At 41.7% G+C, this 20,196-nt stretch overlaps 1 long non-coding RNA gene across 1 annotated transcript in view; it reads left to right on the forward strand.

The window, feature by feature from the left end:
• The first annotated feature begins 9,592 nt into the window (after positions 1-9,592).
• Positions 9,593-20,196, forward strand: part of LOC121042096 (uncharacterized) — a 21,034-nt gene continuing 10,430 nt past the window's right edge. The window contains exons 1-2 of the long non-coding RNA XR_005795967.1: positions 9,593-10,010; positions 13,882-14,010. This is a non-coding gene — a long non-coding RNA (uncharacterized LOC121042096). The remainder of the gene's footprint in view (positions 10,011-13,881; positions 14,011-20,196) is intronic.

The raw sequence follows: 20,196 nt of genomic DNA on the forward strand, positions 1-20,196 counted from the left end.
GTGAAGACATATGTAGAGGCAGGTACACCTTGTCTCTCTCAACTACTTGCCTGTAATAATTCTTTTTTAAATGTTTATTTATTGGGGGGGGGAGAGCGAAAGAGCGAGCTGGGAAGGGGCACAGAGAGAAGAAGAAGAGAGAGAATCCCAAGCAGGCTCCACGCTGTCAGCAAAGAGTCTGTTGTGGGACACGAACCCATGAATCATGAAATCATGATCTGAGCCAAAATCAAGAGTCAGACGCTTAACTGACTGAGCCACCCAGGAGCCCCTCTTTGTAACACCTTTTGAGTGTAGTTTTGAGTGAAGTGTTTAAGCAAGAGACAGAGATGTGGGAAGTTGAAGAGAAGAAAAGGGGAATAGTCAAGGAGACGGGTAACTGGCTCTTCATTAATTTCTAGCATTTTCCAGGGAGCAGCTTTGGGTATTAGATAGTGGGAGTATGTATGTCTATGGCATTGGTGAGGCAATGGTCAGAAACCATCGACTCTCAATTGTGGCTACACATGAAAATAATCTGGGGAGATTTAAAAAAATGCCCAGACCAACTGAATCAGAATCTCATGGAATGGGGAAATAGATTAAAAAAAAAAAAAAAAAATCCTCAGGTCATTCTCATGTGTATCTGGGGTTGAAATAACTAATCTAGGAAAGTTAACCAGACCAGGCCCAGAAATAAGCTATTTTCCTGGTACTGTCTCTGGGAGAAGTGATATAAGATTATAGTTAATCTTGCAATAAAGGGAGGCAGACAATTTCAGGGACCCCCAAGAATGTGCACTATGTGTATCTTTTTGGGAGAGGTGACAATTATGTGTATTGCCAATAAATTGTGCTACTAATAATGTGTGTTCCTGTTGGAACCATAGGTGGGGGGCCTGGGGCAAACATCTCTTATGTTCAGAGGTATTATAGGAGTGTAGACAGGCTAAAGTAAGCAATATCAGGAAATAAGCCTTCTTTCTTTGTCCATTACAAATACAGACCTCTAGAATACCTCTCATCCTTGGCCTTTCATTTCTGATCTTGAAATTAGAATGTCAATTCATCTTAGACCCTTCCCTCCTGCTACTAAGCCTATTCCTCTTCACATGTGAAGAGGAGTTAACATTTTCAATTTTTCTCTTTGAAAGTTATTTCTACCTGTTCACTGTAGCTGTAAATGGCACCATTATCGTTTTCTTTGAAAGTGTCTCCAGCTGAAAGGTAGTATGATGTCCTTTAAAAAAGCATGGGTAGGGATCAAACAATCATTTGAATTCCACATCTGTTAATGAATTATGTGACTTTTGGCAAATTTCCTAATCTCTGTGTTTCATAGTCTGTAAAATGGAAACAGTAGCATCTACCTTAAAATGCTGTTGAGAGCATATGAAAATAAATGTAGGTTAAATGTACAGGCCAGTGTCAGGAATATAATAGTTGTCTGGTAGGTGTTGGTATTGCTGGGTTTTTTAAAATATTTTATTTAGCACATTTCCTCACTTAATTTCAGAGAGGAATAATTATGTTAAATTGCTATAGGAAGAAATTATGCTAAAAACACCACACTTGAAGAATTCCTATTCACATTTGAAGATGAAGCACAAATCATGCCATCTCTGTGATAACTTAAATGAAATAATAATGGTAAAAATTACTGGTGTGGGGCTTGACACACAGTAGGTATGTAATAAATGTCAGTTCTTCTCCTATCCTTATTACTATTTGTAGGGAATTTTCTAGGCAGGAAAGGTGATGTAGCATTATAATATTTTATGTCAGTAAAACATTATAATCATCTCCATTATTTCTCTTAAACTTTTGTTACACCATAAACTTTTAGCAATGTTTCCCTTTTAGGATTTCATACTTTAATATCTTACCCTTTGCCTAATTCCCAGATAATCATACCCTGACATCTAGCCTGTGGTTCAGTCCTCCCCTCTATTCTAACCACTGATAGTATTCTCAGGGGTTTCAACAACCATGTTGACTTTCCAATTGCCTGGCATTATGGTTCTTTGTCCTTTGATTACTTCTTCTCATTCCACTACATCTCCTTACAAATATGACCGTTATTAGAAATGTTTCCACTGCTGAGATCTTAATTCTGTAATCCTCCTTTCTGAACAGAATCATTTTCTGTTCTCTTACTTTGGACACATAATTCCCAGGTGTGGTATACAGACTTTGAAAAGGATACATAAGGCAATTGTCAAGGGCCATATTAAGCCAGAGAGATCAAGTTGGTTCTAAAACCAAGCTATTTTAGTTTTTTTTTTGAGAACCTAAAATAAGTATCTTATTATGAATGTCAATTAATTCTTGTATATACACAAATGATATTGAGCTATAGATTGTATTAGATAGATTCATAGAATACTGTAGCAGCAAATTCTAGAAATTCAAATACTTTCACTGGGCTGGTGCCTGTAATTTTGCTATTGAATATCATTTGGCACCACCTTCAAATTTGTCTGATCTATGGTTTGATCTGGACTAAGTAAACTCTAGTAATTTTTCCATGTTGAAGAACGGGTTGAACTGAATTGAATTTAGGGGAATATAGCAAATAAAAGAATTAGAATAGAATAGAATAGAATCATTCCTCAGTGCTTACATTTTTTGAGCCCCACTGTGTGTCAGGCACTGTGCTGGTTCTAGGTGTAGAAGCTAAGGATGATAAAGAGCTGGCAATCTGGTGAGCAAGACAGTAGGTAGACACAGGTGGCTAATTTAAGAGGTATTTCTTGCTGCTCCTTGGCTCACAGTTTTGCAGAGATATTCACTGTGTTATGGTCACAGTGGATGGGGTTGTGAACGGACACAGGGCTGTTAATTTAGAATGTTCTCTGCCACCTTTTACACATAGGAACAAAGACATCTGGACATTTCAATGAATTTTCAATTTGTGAGCTACTTGGCATTGTGTTCAAGTAGGTAGCAGATAGAGTCTAGCGCCAGGTCAATAAGTTGGATTTCTATATCCCTTTATTTTGAAGTTACTTGGGTAGCATTCCTGGAAAGGAGATCTATCCTGAGAGAATTCTAAAGTAGATGGGATTAAGTCATTAGATGCTCCATTGTTATTATGTCTTCAGGGTAGCCATTTCTGGTATTCAGAATGAACAGAATGTGGATATAGGAAACACTGGTGTCTGACTCTCCAATAAAAAAAATAGATTTGGAAAAGAGAGGAAGTCTTCATCTCCCAAAAATGACGTGTTCAAACTCATTTGATCTCTCCAACTCTTCTGGTTCATCCAAGGGAAACTTTTTCCAAGGGTCCTTGGACACAAAACTCATTCTATCCATAGCTGTGTCTGAGGAGAAGGTCACTAAGGCATCTTCAGTTTCCTAACCTTTTTTTTCAGCAAATCCTTAGTGAAAACAAGAATGTACTTTCTGGATGCTCTTTGGGTGGGGGCAGAAGAGTAACCACAAATCGTGCCTAAAGAAGAACCTTCTTGCCAAAGTGAGGTCTGGTGGTCTCTCCCCTCGAGCTTCTTGCCAATGTGCTTATTTGTGGAGCTACTGAGAGGACCCTCCCGACCCATAAAGTGCTGACCAGATGTGGTTTGGTGAATATGCCACTATCACACAATAGGAAATGATATAAAGTCAACTGATAATTAACATTCTCTGAGAAGTATTTGTTGCCCTGACCATGTCTGCATTTGGGACCCTGCTGACCTTAGAGTCTTCTCTAGAAGATTCAATCCATAGGACAGTTCTCCTAGCTTCAACAGTGCTTCTTCAACATTTTGATGTTGTTTGTTTAGAATTAATGGTTTCTTTTGTCCACATGCCTGGAGCCCTCTTATTTAGGACTTTTTTTCCCCACTGCCTTATATTCTACAATTATTGACATTCTTTCCTTGATCAATAAATGATGGGCTCTATCAAGGTTTATTTCTACATATTTCCATAGCATTGAAACATTAAGTGCTAATTTTCTTTTTCATAAAAGCATCAAGGCAGGTTTAGAGCAGTAGGAAAAAGGAGAGCAGCTGGACACACGTATTAAAAAGTAATGATGTGTGTGTGGAGGCAGAAGATACCTGGTCCATCCCTTCATTTTAGTATTAGAGGGGGACATTTATGGGTTGACTGTAGATATGCAAGTTCAGGTCTTTTTTTTTTTCCTTCCCAAGATGTCAGCTGAGTATGTTAGGAGGGGAACAGCATAAGAGAGGAGACTACCTATGTTTCTGAAACTGCTTCTTTCTAAGGACAGAAATTATCATGATTTGGACTGAGGAAAAAAAAAAACAGACATAAACTAATCTATAATGGGACTGGAATCGGGAGCTTTAAAAAATTTACATATATTTAAGTTTTATCCATGAACTTCTGTCATTGTTTTCTATGAAAGGCAAATGTTCTCTCAGGCAATGCTCTTGGTAAACTTCTCCCCTTTGGCTTCAACTCAAATATCGCCTCCCCTATGAAGCCTTCTCTGACACAAATTCAGCAAACTTATTGGTTGTTCCATGCTCTCTGAACTTTTCAGGTGGGTCCATCATGAAAATGGTGACCCTGTATTGCAGTGACTTAGGAGGACTCTGTCTTTGCACTGGACTTGTAGCTCCTGTAAGTAACGATGTCTATGGAACATAGTGTGTATTCTACAATATTATGAGGAAATAAGTGTTCTCTGGAAATAAGTATGTATGAGGGAATAAGTATCCTTTTAATTAAGTCCTAAAAATAAGTCATTTTTAGATCTAATAGATGGGTCATAGGACTGACCCAATTTGGCATTTCTTAATGCTTTTATGTACAATATTTCTTAAGAGAAGTATTATAAGGGTAGAGATGGATTGGGTTGTATAAGTTCAGTCATTCACTTACCTCCTTCATGATTTTATTGTATCTACTGCCACATGTACTATTATTTAATGTTTTTGAGCTTAACTCATTTCTTTTACTCAAGATAGTTTGAGAGAAAATTTTTAAGAAAATTAGTGAGAGGTGCATTACTTGCCATTCATAAATAGTGGAAAAACATTCAAACACACTGAAATATGAAGTGCTTATTTATGCATTGCTTAAAATTATTTCTGTGTGACTGGTGGTGAGTGGAGTGCTCTTAGGAAACATGGCTCCAGGGTTTTTCTGAAGCCACCATTTTCCTTACTCTAAAGTATTATTTCTATTACACATGTTGTTAATATTTCTCATACATCTCCACTGAAGTCCTCTCTAATGGCACAAGAGAGGAGACATGCTCTCCACGACCCTCCCATCTCCCCACCTCGGGCGACAGTAGACATACAACCCAGGGTGACTTGGCACACAGCTTTGAAGTGGTCCATCGTAAATTTCTTTGAAATCTTCATTTTTGTGTTGGCAGTCATACACATTTTGCTTCTACACCATAGTACATATTTCTAATTATTTTCACACAAATACAGATTTTCCTTCAAATATTTGAATAAAGTGATGATCTTGCATACTATTTACTTGATGATTTTGAGTATAACCAATTATACCTCACCATTATGTACCACACTTTGAGAAGCACAGTCTTGAGTAAAGCACAATATTGTATTAAATGGTCTCCATTTTAGTACTAAGATGTAGTTTGGTAAATATTCCTCACTGAATGACATTGTAATTGAAATCTGTGGAGATTAATATTTGCAGAAAACTCTAGGAAGAATTTATCTACTGAGACAGTAAGAAGTGAAAACAGAAATGATTATCTAGATCATACTGGACCAGACTTAAACATTACTTTTTGAAAATTAGTTTTGGAGCCAGTTGAAAACTAGTTTTTATCTGAATGACAGAACTCAAGGAGCCCCTCTCCATTTTGTAGGAAAATGTCATTCTTTTTTTTTTTTTTTTAACGCTTATTTATATTTCAGAGAAAGAGACAGAGAGACAGAGCGTGAGCTGGGGAGGGGCAGAGAGAGAGGGAGACACAGAATCTGAAGCAGGCTCCATGCTCTGAACTGTCAGCACAGAGCTTGATGTGGGGCTTGAACTCACCAACTATGAGATCATGACCTGAGCCAAAGCCAAATGTTTAACTGACTGAGCCACCCCGGTGCCCCGGAAAATGTTATTCTTTATTCTCTCTAGCTTTGGCCACTCTCACCCCTGCCTCAGTGATATAATACAATAGGATGGGGTGGAGGCGGGTCAGTGCTACTGAACTACATGTTCCTCCACATTGAAAATGCCTGTAGATTTTGTGGATAATGTGCCACAGAAGTTAGTGATTAGATAGAGGTTTTGCATTTACCAGTTGGCTTCAGAATACCAGTTGGGGGCCCTGATCTAGACTTTCTTTTACACTGTTCAATTTATTAGACAAATGCTACATAATGCAAATATACTTTAAACTGGGCCTGAGCTGGGATTGAGAATTTCACTGGTAGATGTTTATTTTTTGGCTCATCTGGTCTCATTTTTAAATTTAGAAAAAGGAAATAGAAGCTCTTGGCTTTAACTCAGTATTCTGTTTCTGCACTTACTGCTAGTAGAGGTGGCTGGTAGGTTGATTAAATCATCTTCATTTAGCTGGTAGGAATGAGCCTTGTAAAGCTGCCTAGAAGTCAACAGAATAAGCCCCCAAGGGAAGAAGCAAAACTGGATTGGAATCAGTTTTAAAATCTGAGACTTGGCTTCAAATAAAACTGTCTACATGGTCATTCTTATTTAACAGGAATTCTAGGGGTTTTAGTGGTTTCAGATGATAGACTCAAGAAAGCTTTAATTATTTTAATGTAGCATGCCCAAACTTGTCTCGTGGTGTGTGTGTGTGTGTGTGTGTGTGTGTGTGTGTGTGTGTACATGTGTGTTAGTTTGGAAGGGAACTGGTGGCCATTTAGAATACTTTCTTCCAACTCTGGCAGTATTGCTGGCCAAGTCTCTGGGAGTGAAATTTGGTGGCGACTGGCCTTTGGGCTGAAGAAAATTAGCCTATGTGCTATTTCCTAGTCTAGCTGGCCTCAAGAGCCATCAGTAGATTGTCCTCAAAAGCAACAGAAACTGGGTCCCCTCTTTCTCATGGTGAGGGCTGATTTGTCTACTCCCCATTTGACGACCAGAGATACCAGTGAGAGATGAAGTCAGGATATCTGCTCTGACCCTCCATTAGGCTTATGGTCCATTCCCTTAGGTCCACATGTAGGTGTTGGAAACCCAAGAACATAGCCACCATCTATCCATGGTCAATCTGCCTTTGGGTAAAACCAGATGTTATACCTATCACGAGTCTTGTTTCTTGACACCATTTACTTGCAAATTCTAGAAATATGCCCATCACTGCCAGAGATGCGTCTACTTTGACTCTTCTCCCAGTGGTCTGAGGCAAGCCTGAGGTAAGAGAGCTATGAGTTTCTGTGGTCCACTCTGTTTTTCAAAGACTTCTTTCTCCACCTGACTCAGAGTAAAGAAGAGAAGCCATATAGGAAATGGCATGCTCTGCCATCCCATACAAGCCTCTCAAAAGCTGAAGTGAGTAGGAACTGGTTAGGATTTGGAATTGGAAGATACTTCTGTGGGTCAGACAACTGACAGGAAACTGTATGGGTCAGACAACTGACCTGGAAGATACTTCTGTGGCTCAGACAACTGCCTGGAGACAACGCGTCTCTGGCTTTGACTCAGCCAGCCCCTCATCAGGGGTTGGGAACATGGTAGGTTGGCTTCTGGGCTCTGCTGCCTGCTGGCTATGGGACTCCTGGGATGCACACAGGCTCATCTCTGTGAGTCCTTATTTCCTCATAAGCCAAAAGAGGTGGTTGGATACTTTCCTAGGATACTTCTAACTCTGAAATTCTATAAGGTGACTAAAATTATGGGATGGGGGAAAGGAAGACAACCACGGGGAAAAGGTGGAGAACAAGGCAATGCTAACACAAATCTCTAAGGAATGTCCAGGCCTCTCTTCATGTTTACGTTCAATTATGTTCATCACCCCCACCACTTTCCTAGAATTTCTACTTCCTGTGCTGCAGCCTTTGGTTGGCAAATTGTTTACCTGCTCTAGATCCTGTTGCTACTTCTATAAACTGGGAGCAATAACACCATCCATATAGGGTTGTTGAGTTCGGTATTTTTATTTTGAAGACAAAATGATTATACGTTTAAAGGGCTCTGCACAGCACGTGCTCATGGAGATGCTCCATAAATGTACATTTTCTCCCCTTTCCCCTTTTCTCTCTAAATTTGCTCCACTCTGGAACTTTCCTGGAAGAACTTGCTCTCGGCTGGTGTTCCGATTAGGTATAACCCGATTAAGATCAGAACACCACTGAGGCTCCCCAGAGCAGGAAAGTGGCAAAGCTGAGATCTGCTCACCTGTTCTTCGTGCTTCCTAAAGCTGTGCAGGTGAAAGATGGGAAGACACGCCAGACTGCTGCTCTTTCCCACCTCCCCTCCCCCACCCTGTGCTCTTCCTACCTCCTGAAATCCTACCCCTCCTCCAGGACCCAGCTCTCCGGCCCCCTGTGAATCCTTCCCTGGCCACTCTGGCCAGAAGAACCCTCTGTCACCTGTACTCTCGGAGCAGCCTACTTTTCACCATGTTGTGAAATGTCCTCTGCATTTCAAATTGCTATTGGTGTTTATAAATCCTTTTGCTATTTAACACTGTACCTTTCCTTTGTCTCTTTATCTAGATGGCAGATTTCTTGAGGGCAGGGGGGTTCGTGTTTCTACAGCTCCCTGAACATAACAAGCATTCCACATGTGGGCAGAGACCGTGGTAAAAAATAATTTTACACGTTTCATCTGTTTCCATGGTCATGCTGTCTCTGCTCACAGCCTTGCCACTATTATTATCGAATTTTCACAACCGTCGGTCACTCTCCTTCTTTTCCTCACAGAGTAGATGACGTGGCTTGTAAATGTGAACTTGTGTTACTTTTAGAAGGATTATTTCATTTTTCTCTTCTTGTTACATGTAAAGATGAGGCCATATTTCCTTTTCCTCACCTCTGCATAGCTTTCTGAGGGTCAAAGATTTAGCCCAAAACATTCCTCCAAAGCTTTTAAAGGTGAATACCACGTTCGTCTCCTAATAATGAGACCTTTTCTTTAGAACAAATGGCATAAATGTTCCTTGGTCCCTTTCCTGCTTCATGGGCTCATCACTGTATTTTAAGAATTCCCCAGGGGCGCCTGGGTGGCGCAGTCGGTTAAGCGTCCGACTTCAGCCAGGTCACGATCTCGCGGTCCGTCAGTTCGAGCCCCGCGTCAGGCTCTGGGCTGATGGCTCGGAGCCTGGAGCCTGTTTCCGATTCTGTGTCTCCCTCTCTCTCTGCCCCTCCCCCGTTCATGCTCTGTCTCTCTCTGTCCCAAAAAAATAAATAAACGTTAAAAAAAAAAAAAAAAAGAATTCCCTAAAGTGGAAAATAGCAATGTCACAAATCAATCTCCATTTGACCTATTCTCCACAGTCGAATCCAAATTCCTGCCTTAAAAGTTCTGCATTCCTCTGAAGCTAAATGATACAAAAATATCGAAAACACCCTTGTATTTGAATCATCCTGGTCTCTCTCTGCTCATACGGGCTGATTCAGCAGAGTAGCTCCTGGGGGAGGGCACTGGTTTCCAGCCCGTTTCAGACAGACAGAGGCATCTCCAAGCGGATTTCTCAAAGGCCAAGGACATTTTTTCGGCACGGACTCTGAGCTTGTTGCCGCATAAACAAATAGGAGGATTTTGCTTCAGCCTCCCCAGTGTTTTTGGATTGACAGTAAGTGCTAAGAGGGAGACAGAAGCCAATAGGCAGCCAGGGACAGCTAGAAGCCCAGAAGAAAGCCGGGAATTGTTGGCTCTGACTCCGTGTTCAGGGTGAGGCTGTGAGCAAAGCCTCAGCCGTGAAAAATGTCTGGAAAACCTCTCGGCTGGACGTTTCACCCGTAGACCCAGAGGCTGGATGATGGAGGAGCGAAGAGAATCTGCCAGGATTGCCTCGCTTCATGAGTACTTCTCACCTCTGGCTGCACACTGAAATCACCTGTGAGGCTCTTAAAAGCTGCCAGTGTCAGGGCCCCACCCCAGGCCTGGTGAGTCCCGAGGCTGGGTGTTTCTGAGAAGATCGCAAGGGGACTTTAGTCATGATCTGTGATTAAACACCGACATAGGCACTTTTCTTTTATTTTGAGGATACGATTTTTCCACTTTTGACAGGTTTTTCTTAGAGAATATTAGTAGGCTGGATCTGGCAGGGATATTAGAGATCACGGGGGCCAAATATAGCAAGTAGGTTTAATGTATGGCACCAGCTCTGAGTAACCGAGGCTGCTTGAAGGGCACTGAGAAGGACTGAGGGGGACATTGAGGCTGTATCCTGACTCAACAAAGTTCTGGGTCACTTGGTGATCACTGCCACATGTCAGATGGTGGCACAGTGTCATGTGAGTGGGGTATTTGTCATTCCTTACACAGAAAAGGAAATCACTCGCAGAGAGAATATACTTGTCCAAACTCATACCAAGCGACTGCTTTCTTTCTTCTCTCTCCTTTATTAAGCATGGACAACATTCTTGGTATTTAAAGGGCAAAGTTAAGTAGACTCTATACTTTGAGGTTGTCTCAACTCAGTCAAAGTATGTAATCGTTTGCTAAGCTTGAAGAAATGGCAAGAGCTAACAGGGATCTTTCATGCCCCAATCCAAGCCAATGGCTTCCACTTTCTTAGCCTTGACTTGTCTGTGCAAACACAGCCAGTGTTTGGGACCAAATCGGCAGCACCAACGCAGTGGCTTGAAAATTCTTGCATTTTGCCACTTTCACATTTTGAAACCTGGGAAAGCCTAACAGCTCCTGGCATCTGGGAGCTGTTGTTCCAGCCTCCCACAGGCCACTTGGGCCTTATTTCTGTGTGCTTCCTAATCCTGACATGTGCTTTTTAGAGAATTAGGAGATGGTGTGAACTCCCAGAGAAGTGCTTCCATTCATTGTGTGTGTCCCCAAACACGGCCATAGATTTATGGCTCACTGATGAGGCCCTCACCCCACTTCAAGACCCCGGTCTCTTGTCCCTTGATATCTGGCTAGCCTGGGGGTGGGGGGATGATTTTGCTGACCTCTTTTGGTTCTGTTCCCAATGCTCTCCTGCCTTTGGACACTGCTGAGCTTTTTTGTCTTCTCTGGCGGATCTTTATCCCGAGGTAAGATCTTGGGATCTTATGTGCAGCACGCAGTAATGAAGTGCCTGCTAAGATCAGAAAAACTTCCAAATTCAAGCCTGCTGCCCAGCTATGAGGAATGTGTGGCAAAAAGCCACTCTCCTCAATTGAGCCCAACAAATAGTTTCCCTAAATGTTATTTAGATTCAGTTCAGTTGATCATTACTACATATGTGGCTCTCTACGTTTGCAAGCTAATAGTTTAGAATAAGTTTTATTCCTTCAAAAGGCTACGACAGTACGCATGTTTATATCCTCACAGAAAATAGCCTAGGGGATGACATGCCGCACTTTATTTGTGGGAATGGGGGGAGCCTTGGGGTGGGCTTCGTTTTTCACTTTGCACACGTCTGTGTTGTTGGTGTTTTTTTGTTTTTTTTTTTTTTTAACAATTAAGGACATATTTTCCTATTGGAAAATAAAAATATTAAGTTTAGGAAAATAAAAAGAAGCTCACAAAATCTTAGAGATTAAAAGACCCCAGAGTTCATGTAATCCTTTTATTCAAAATCTTCTGTGAATCTTTGTCAAATTTATGATATAGTTTTGTGTGCGTGTGCACACGTGTGTCTGTGTGTGTGTGTGTGTGTGTGTGTGTGTGTGTGTATGCTCTCGTGTAAGGCTGCCAATTGTCTTTTCTTAGGAATTTTATTCTGAATTATGTCTCTCTTGCATTTTTTGTGTTAAAATATCCTTCTGTTTATGAAACAATAGTGACAATGTGTGATGATTTTTAAAAATCTTTACTTGGTAGAATAAATAATTGGAGACTCAATGTCAGTTCTTAAAACTTTAGACACTTACGGGTTTATAAAAATTAATCTTGAAATTACTCATGTTCTCAACTTTCCCATTTTATAGACGAGGGAAACTGAGAGGCTTAGAGACTTGTAAATTACTCATGACAACTAACCTACTGTGTTCTGTTTGACATACCACTCTGTCTCTCAATTTAAACAATAATCATTCATGGGGCGCCTGGGTGGCTCAGTCAGTTAAGCATCCAATTCTTGGTTTAGGCTCAGGACATGATCTCATGGTTTCGTAGGTTTGAGCCTCACATCAGGCTCTCTGCTGACAATGAGGAGGCTGCTTGGGATTCTCTGCCTCCCCGCGACTCACACTGTCTCTGTCTCTCTCAAAATAAATAAATAAACTTAAAAAAATAAAAAAAATAGGGGTGCCCGGGTGGCTTAGTCAGTTGAGTGTTCAACTTCAGCTCAGGTCCTGATCTCACAGTTTGTGGGTTCGAGCCCTATGTTGGGCTCTGTGCTGACAGCTCAGAGCCTGGAGCCTGTTTCAGATTCTGTGTCTCCCTCTCTCTCTCTGCACCTCCCCGGCATGTGCGCGTGTGTGCTCTCTCAAAAATAAATAAACATTAAAAAAAAAATAAAAAACTAAAAAAACATTCATGCAACACTTGCTTACTGAACATATAACCTTATCAGAATAGGTGTTGGGGATAAATAAGAATAAATAGAAGCATCCTCCTGGAGCTTACAGTGTAATGCAATGGCTAACAGCATTAGTTTACATGCCATATGCCAAATCATTAAAAGCCTTCTCCTTTTTGGTAAATAAATGTGCCTTATACTATCTTATTGAATACAGATCACCGTTTCTTTATCCGTAGTTCATTCCTGTACAGCAGACATCTTACTTTGTCCATAATATTGACACCTTGTCTCACACTGGAACCATGCAAACATTTTCAATGTTTTTAAAAGTTAGGCAGAACCAATGCATGTTCACTGTAAAATATTTCAGCAATATTTAAATATACAGAGAAGTAAGTGGGACTCTGTTTTCATTGCTCCCGACTCTCCAATTCTGTTCTGGTCTCTGGAGTTAACCCCTGTTGAATAGTTTTGGGGCTATTCTTGCAGAACATTTTCCTTAGAGTATATACACAGATTTCAGGTTACTTCTCTTTGTTACACAGCCTTTCTTAGGTAACTATCTATTTCCTGCAGTGAACTCACTTTATCCCAATTAGAGGGATCCTATCATTTCTGAAAATACGACCATCAACCACCACCCCTTGAGAGTTTGCCTAAATACAGGCCCCTCCCAACTTAAAAACAAGTTGTATTTAAAAGGTTTCTATTTTATTGGAACTCAGAATGTGTTTTCTCCCCAAATGAGTTACAAATATGTTTTACACAGTGGCTACAGCAGCCCAAGAAAAAGGTAAACATGAAAAAAGAGACATTTAAAGAGTGTTTACCATGTGTGAAAAACCCTATTAAGAACTTTCCATTATTTCATTTACTCTTTGCAACATTTTTGTTAGGGTGGTTATTATTCCAAACTATACAGAGGGAGCAACTGATGTTTAAGTGATGAAGTAATTTCACAAAGTAATCTTTGTCACGAAGGTTTGTTACTTTGTTCACAAAGTAACCTTTGTCATGAAGGTTGTAAATGTCAGAGCTGAGAGTCATCTCCAAGTATGTTTGATCCCTAAGCACATGCGCCTTCCAGCTCCTGGAAGTTGGTTTAATAGGGCAAAGGTACACACATAGACACATATTCAGCCTCAGGAAGTGGTATGCTGTTTGCTTCCTCCTGTTTCCGTGGTCCTGGAAGGAAAGGTCGGGAGCTGGAGAGCCTAGAAGCTCTGGATCCACTATACTTGATTCACATCCCAATCTGTGACGGTCTCAGGCTGCTGCTGTCTGTATGTTTTTCAGCTTCTATAGCCAATCAGTAAACACCCTTTTGAGAATTCTGTTTTTCTCTCTAGATCTACTCTCCAGTCTTCATTTCACTTTGAGCCTTGTGAGACCAACCTTCTTGGACTCTATCAACTGGCTGACCCCCTTTCCTCTGACTTCTGATTGTCCAATGGGAGGCATCAGCAGGAGGTTGGAAGGTATGAACGAAGAAATGTCAGGGCACTTTGTTCTCTGTCTCCTTTCCTGTCGCTACTCAGCAGTGGCTGGGTTCCTATACCAAAAGCCACAGCTTCTGCTGGATGGCCTTCCTTATATTTTCAGCTCCGAGTTCCAACAAACAATCCCTCCTTGGTACTTTCAAGTCAAGGGTGGTAACAGCATTCTATTCTTATTAGTCAGGTGCTTTTCCATTTCTTGTGGGTGACAACTTTGCCCACACCCTTGTCAATGTCCCTTCATGTTAAACTCTCTTTAGTGACCCCTTTTGAGTATACCATCTGTTCGCTGCTGGGAATCTGGCTGATCCAGTAAACGAAACCAAGGTTTGTTTCTGAAAACAGATCCCAAAAATGGGATTCTGTGATTAGCCTGCTCACATATTTGATGAGAGCACAGATAATCTCCTCGCCAAGGTAGAATGAATACAAAGAATGTGGTAGAGTAACGGTCACTCAAATTATCAGCAGCTGTTGCATGGGGTGGTGTGCAGGTGAAAGGCAGAGATCATGTGACTGTGGCATGCACGGTTTTGTCAGGTGATTTAGATTACAAAGATTGTGCTGGCCACTTAAGAAACCCAGAGAACATAAACAGAGAAAGGGATAAATTATCAACCTTGAATATCCAACTCAAGGCGTAGGTGGAAAATAAAAGAGCCTCTCTGGCAGTGTTTAATGAATCTTTTACCTCTGTAGCTACAGGGCAAATATATCTAACTCAGCACAGCTTTTGAAGAATCCCTTATCTAGCTGCAGGGCAAATATTATCGGAGATCATCTCCGGCTAAACCTATGTCCTATCTGCATCCACTTTTTCCCAATTACGTTGGTTTCTAGGGGTCTACAATATCATAAAATAAAAGGCGCATGTGCCAAGGATTCAAATACCTGGGACTGACTTTCAGCTCTGACGGTAACCACTTACATGGCACCAAGCAAACCGTTTAATCGCTGGGAGAGACAAGTTGCTGCATCAGTAAATGGGCAATACTACTCGGTCTTGTATGATAAGCTAATGTATAAGCAGGAAGGAGTGGATTCCTGAGATAGAAGATGAGGTAATTTTTGGCAGATATAGAGAAGACTGAGAACTGCAAACCTCCCAATTCCCCTGATCCTTCATTGTTTCCGGAAGAAGCTTCTGCTCCCCACTTCCTCATCAGAGTGAAGCAGCCTTCCCCTCTTATCTTTGGCTTATCTTTGGCAAGCCCCCCTGGCAGGACAACTGGTGCAGACCTCTAGTGTTTTGCAGTCTAGCCATGATGCCTTCTGCAGGTAACTATTCTCCCTTTAAACAATTCCACCTTGCCACTAGGCCCCAGTAGAAATGAAATGCCTGACCACATTTTCTGTGGCTGCAGTAACAAATCACCACAAACTTGGATGCCTTAAAAGAATGGAAATTTGTTCTCTCACTGCTCTGGAGGCTAGAAGTTGGAAACAGGGTGTCAGCAGGGCTATGCTCCCTCTAGTCGTCTCCAGAAGAGAAGCCTACCCTTTCTCCTCCAGCTTCTGTTGTTCCAAGAATCTTTGCTTTCTGGCCCCATAACTCTAATCTCTCCCTCCACCTTCACAAGGCCTTCTCTGGGTCTTCTCTGCTGTGTCGAGTAAAAACACTTGTCACTGGGGGGCGCTTGGGTGGCTCAGTGGGTTAAGCATCCCAGTCTTGATTTCAACTCAGGTCATGATATCACGGTTCGGTTCGTGAGTTCAACCTCGCGTTGGGCTCTGGGCTGACAGTGCAGAGCCTGCTCGGGATTCTCTCTGTCTCCCCCACCTCCCTCTCTCCCTCCTCCACTCTTGCTCTCTTAAAATAAATTAACTTAAAAAAACCTGTCATTGGATGTAGGGCACACCCCAGTAATCCAGGATGATCACATTTCAAAATCTTCAACTTACTTCTGTCTGCAAAAATGCCGTTTTCAAATAAGGTCACATTTATAGATTCTAGGAGATCTATTTTGGTGGGGGCACCATTTAAACCATTACACTGACTGTGAAAAATCAAGTGGCCATGAGACCTGAGCTGACCCTGGTGAAGTGGGTGTTATCTGACTCGCCATTCATAAAACTGGGAATGTGCAACAGGAATTCATTGAGTGGCAATGGCATACACATGACTGGGTACAACATGGGTAGGCAGCCCACTCTTTCAGCACCCACTTCTGGTGCATTGCCTCTTCTATCTCAATTCACGTCTATGGCCTTGTGTGGAACTCCTTATAAGTATGTGACTGGGGAAGGCCCACTTGGGCCTGAGTTTATGATAATGTGGTCATAAGCCAGAAGGGCAGAGTCACTGCATTATAGTCCCAGCCAGCGTGGCTCTGAAAGAAAGATCAGGGTGAAGGAAAACTATTCTAATCAGAATTTTTTTTTTTAAGTTCATTTGTTTCTTTTGAGAGAGAGAGAGAGAGAGACAGCACAAGTGGGAGAGGGGCAGAGAGCGAGAGCAAGAGAGAATCCCAAGCAGGCTCCACAGTGCCAGCATGGAGCCCAATGGGGGACTTGAACCCATGAGCTGCTAGATCATGACCTGAACCCAAAGTCAGATACTTAGCTGACTGAGCCACCCAGGTGCCCCTCCAAGAAGAATTTTAAGCAGTACAACTGGCTGTTTACTTAGGCCACCAGAAGACAGCTTAAGGTTTGTATCTATGACTGCATGGGAGGTGGCTAAAAACTTAACCAACTGGTCAGGAGCTTTAAAAAAACATGATCTACAGATTGGTGACAAGGGGAAACATATGAGGATAGATTTCTCGTAATAGGCACATATTATTCCTTTACCATCTAAATGCCTACCAGCGAGCATTTCATTGTGGAGAGAAGCTCGTGGTAGGAGGTGCACAAGATGAAATAAACCTGTGGCTATCAGTCAGAATATTTCTCAGCCAATGTGGTACTTGTTCCATGGGCCCCTTGACAATAATGCCGCAGTGACAAGAATTAAGGCTAATTAATGTGATTTCCATTGTTAAGGTTGATCTCTTTATTGCCACTGCTCCATATCCACCCTGTGGACAATAGAGACCAAGGCTAAACCCCTGATATAGCATCATTCTCTAGGGGAACCAACATACCACCATCTTATTGGACCCCTTCCATCATGGAGGCAGCAGCCATTTTTCCTTGTGGAAATATACATACTATATATACATTATAAATAGGCATTTTCTTCCTTGCCCCAATTTTTCTGCCAGACATCCTAAACTTACAGGAGGTCTTATTTTTCCCAATTTTACCCCTTTAACTCATTGAATGGCAAGTAAAATGTGGAAATAGATTCATACCTTCTAAATTCACTGCCCCATTGTTCATGTTATTACGGAAGGAACTACTGCAGGTGCAGTTGCCATTCCAGGGAGATGATGAACTGTCTGGTTAGGGAATAGACTCCAAACCAGAGGTCAGAACTACCTCCCTGACAGTCTGAATTTGCAGATCTGGGAATGAGAATGTGAAGGTGAAAGAGTTCCTTCTCAGTCTGATACCTAACAGATCACTTAAAGAATTTGTGCTTCCTGAGGCACCCGGGTGGCTCAGTAGGTTAAGAGTCCAACTCTTGATCTCAGCTTAGGTCATGATCTCATGGTTGGTGGGTTTGAGCCCTGTGTTGGCCTCTGTGTTGGCGGCGTGAAGCCTGCTTAGGATTCTCTCTTGTCTCTTTCTCTCTGTGCCTATTCCCACGCTCTCTTTTTCTCTCTCAAAATAAATAAACATTAAAAACAAACAAACAAAAAAAGAGGGGCTCCTGGCTGTCTCAGTCAGTTAAGCATCTGACTTTGGCTCAGGTCATGATTTCTCAGTTCGTGAGTCTGAGCCCTGCATCGGGCTCTGTGCTGACAGCTCAGAGCCTGGAGCCTGCTTCTGTGTCTCCCTGCCTCTCTGTTCCTCCTCCACTTGTACTCTGTCTGTGCCTTTCTCTCTTAAAAATAAACATTAAAGAAAATTTTCAGAAAAAGAAAAAAAAAAGAAAAAAAGAATAACAACAACAACAACAACAACAACAAAACAACAAAAAAGAATTTGTGCTTCCTGTCTCCACAACCTTGGCATGGGTAGTTTTGGAGGTTCCTGTGCTCAAGGGAAGAATGCTTCCAAGAGGGGACAGTCATGTTTCCACGAAATTCACAATTGGGACTAACTTGATCCTCATGCTGCTTAACCAACAGGCAAAGGTGGGGTCACATTACTGACCTGGGTAATCCAACTTGCTTATGAAGGAAATGTGGCTTGCTGATACCCAGTGGGAGGGACAAGGACTATGCGTGGAGTCCAGAGAATTTACTGGAGCTTCTCTTAGTACTTCTCTACCATACTGGTCTATAAAAAACTATAGCATCCCAACAATACAAGACAATGGTAGATTTGGAGTTTTGTATAAATAAAGTTTGAGTCACCATCAGGTAAAGACTTTATCCAGCCAAAGAACTCACAGAGGATAAGGGAAGTAGGGAAAAGGTAGAAGCTATGGTTATTAACGTAGGCCTGTGACCAGGTACAAAAGTAGGGACTGTAGAAGCTCTATTTTGGGTTGTTCCTCCACCCACATCTTTTTCCCCCCTGTTATATTACATGGAAATTGCCTGAATTTTAGGTTTCAGGAGAGAACATGAGTAGATTCATAGCACCTAATGATGATACATCCACTGACTGAAACTATATGCTTCCTACAGTGGGAACATACGTTTTTTTAACCAGGTAAAGGGAAAAGATAGATACAGAGGAGCAAAAATGCACTAGATGTTTTCTGCCCCTCTAGATCAGTTTTCCATCCTTCTCTATCCTGCTCTATGTGTGGAGAGGTTGATCTCCATGAGCTGCTTTAACCAGGCTCTCATGCCCAGGGGCTTTAAGTTGCAATGGCAATGGCAGATGAAAGAGCTGGAGGAAAGACCATGCGGTGCATTTCCTGGCTCCCCACTTCCTGGACCACAATTTCTTCTTTCCAGGACCAGGGCTCCTCTTGAGTAGTCCTTTCCACCCCCACCTCCCATGGCCAGTTGTTGCCAGCTCTCAGCAACTTCTCTCTCCCCTGTGCCTTCAGTCTGTAAGTTAAAGTCTCCCAACACCATCCCTTGTTGGTTTAGCTTAACTCTGACCTCTTTAAAAATTGCCCTTTCATGAAACTCTCTTTGGTTACTTATTTGAAATGAGCCATCTATTTCTTGCCAGGATCCTGAGTAGTACAATACCCACAGTTTCACTCTTCTGTTTAGGTTAGGGAATTCCTCTTTCTTTATCTCCCAAGCTCATAAGCTCATAAATCAAATTATTCCTCACTCTGTGTGTATATGCTGAAAGAAGGACAGATGTAAAGACAGATTTTCTTCCTTGGGCTATGGTCCCTTCCATAATAACCACTATAGGAGGGAAGAGGACTCTCTCTTTTAGATTAGGAAATTTTGGTCCCAACCTCACCCATCTGAACTTGGAAATGGGTACATTGTTCACTCTCTTAGCATTATAGTAAACAAAACATATTTGCCATAGTATTCTAGTGGAAGAAAGATAATAGTCCATTACTGGGCTATAAGCTTGCTTCATTAAACAAATATTTAGTGAACACTTTGCTCTAGGCTCTAAAAATATGGAAGTGGACAAAACAGATTTTGCCATCATGGACTTTACAACTTCATAATATAAGCCCTTGCCCTCTTCCTTATGGTACTGTGAGAACTGTGGTAGAAGCTCAATGCATTAAATGAATAAAGACTAAGGTTAAAAGAGAAAAAAATAGTAAATTACAGTTATACAGCAATTCCCTATGGTTAGCTCAGTGTATTTACATCTCAAGAGCAAGTTGGGTTTTACAGCACTGGCCTGTCCCTTCCCCCAAACAATCTAGCACTTAGAAACTTGTGAAAACTCTTTGAGATTTTGCTAGATTCCTCTCAGGTTTATGTCAAATATCTGGAAGCACAATAATACAAGTCTAACTGTCACTACTCAATATCCCACATCCCTTGTCCCACTGCTCTAGACCCTACTGGTAGGGAAAGTTCTGTGGAAATGACTGGGCTCCTTAGCCTTCTGCATCTGAGTAGCTTCTCAACTCGCTTTGACTTCTGTTCAACAGGATGTCCTTCCTTGGAGGCTTCCCTCTAGATTCACTTCTTTCTTTCTTTCTTTCTTTCTTTCTTTCTTTCTTTCTTTCTTTCT

The sequence above is a fragment of the Herpailurus yagouaroundi genome, unplaced genomic scaffold (assembly GCF_014898765.1).
Source record: "Herpailurus yagouaroundi ecotype Mexico unplaced genomic scaffold, PumYag 184, whole genome shotgun sequence".
Classification (NCBI taxonomy): domain Eukaryota; kingdom Metazoa; phylum Chordata; class Mammalia; order Carnivora; family Felidae; genus Herpailurus; species Herpailurus yagouaroundi.